Source organism: Penaeus monodon, chromosome 22 (genome assembly GCF_015228065.2).
Source record: "Penaeus monodon isolate SGIC_2016 chromosome 22, NSTDA_Pmon_1, whole genome shotgun sequence".
Taxonomy (NCBI): domain Eukaryota; kingdom Metazoa; phylum Arthropoda; class Malacostraca; order Decapoda; family Penaeidae; genus Penaeus; species Penaeus monodon.
In genome coordinates, this window is record NC_051407.1 from 25,043,464 (window position 1) to 25,045,338 (window position 1,875).

Here is a 1,875-nt window from a genome sequence, read left to right on the forward strand (position 1 = left end):
AAGAGTTTTAAGCACAAATACCCGTGTTTTATGGTTTGGTAACCTGCGGCCCTTTTCTCCTCCTTTTGGAGTACTGCGCGAGGACAAAGAGGTGTGCAGTCGTACAAGAGGTCTTTACCAGCGTCCGGGATGGTTTGCTTTCCTCTGCGCCGAGGCTCTTTGAAGATGATTTTTGAATGTCATGAATAGATTGTGGGAAACATACACTATTTTGCGTCTGTTTGCATATTCTCCTTTTTCCGTGTGCCTTTAATCAAAATATGTGTGAAGCTATCAGCGGCGAGTATTGAAAATGCTCATTCAATTACGATATTTAGATATCGCGTGAGTATTCTTCATAACATTTTGTCTAATTTCCAGCTATGTACACGGGGCTAAATGATATCTCGTCTTATTGTTAATTTTTCATACAGAAGAGGCCATACCCAAAGAGCTCATAAATAGTTAAAATGTAAACGATTCCAGTAAAGGTACAATGTCGAGCAGACTCCAAGAAACAAACAGAATAGCAAATGAAAGGGAAGTTTACAGACCAAAGAACGAAGTCTTCATTCCGAAATGCATTCACAACATTTTTCATGTGTTTGTTTGTCCAGTTTTGAAGCGACCATATCAAACCCGGAGTCAAAGTCAGCGACGAGCCGAGCCTGCGACGCTGAGGAGGTACTGTGTCATGGCAAATATAATATACTCTTGAGTTTATATTTTGCAAATTCATAAAAGATTCAGTCCGGAATCCAAAGCCATCATGTAGGATGACCAGAATTAGTTTCCTCTCTGATTAAAGCTTAGTCACAGAAAATCACTTTTCAAATATATTGTTAAAGCTTTTTGTTGCGATATTTCTACCTAAACCGGGAAAATAAACACTGACAAAAATCATAAAGTGCAATTTGTCCCAGCGCGGTCTTTTTATCTCTCTCTCATAAAGGCTCCGACCCCATAAAAAGGGATTGAGAGAATCATATGGAGTTGACTGTGTGTATCTTTACATCTTGGTTTCTTTCATCTATGCGCCGCCCACTTGAGCCTCCCACAGTGTTGCCACATTTCGATCAGAAGCATTTTTTTAAACGATGTGGTGTACTATATAAACATATAGTTTTATAACCTACCGTATCCTAAGCATGTCTTTTTTATCTCCGTCTTTTAAAATACATTCAAGTCCGCTGAATATGACAGCTGCCAGCATCTTTTCCATAATGCTGTATTTTTCTGACTTTGGCACCACTGCGTCAAACATGAATTGCATACGAGGTTTCCCAGCATAAAAACCTCCTGCTCTCATTGAAAAAAATCTTTTGGTGTTCGTTACAGATGACTGGAAAATAAAGTCGTATTCATCTTTTCGTTGCTCTTTCAACATATTGATGAGTAATTCATAGGTGATGTAGATGCTCGGAGCCTTTGATCCTACAGAGGTGGGATGTTGACTCAGGAGACGCTGCATTTTTTCCCTGGACCTTTGCGATGCACTGCTTGCTGTCACTGCAACAGTCTTTCGCCGTCGGTCTTTTGCCATTTACTGTGCGCATTCGTCGCCGGTGGAAATGCTTGCAGGCACCGATTCTTGCAGTCCGCTGATGGGCGTGAAAAGCTAAACACGATGGGCGTAATGGCAGATGGCACCTGCACGACAGAAGGGGGGCTGGGATGAAAAGTGTCGCCGGGAACATGGCACTGGTGAGCTAAAAAAAGCTTATACTTAAAGAGCTCAAAAGGCTGACTCATGATACATTGGAAGAAAAGGCAGGAGGCGAAATGAAGTGAGAGAGGAAAGCGCTTAAGTGGAGGAGCTTAGACATACTAAAGAAGAAAGAAACAGTGAGATTGGAAGAAAGAAGGAAAAGTGATGTATAGAGACATATTAAATAT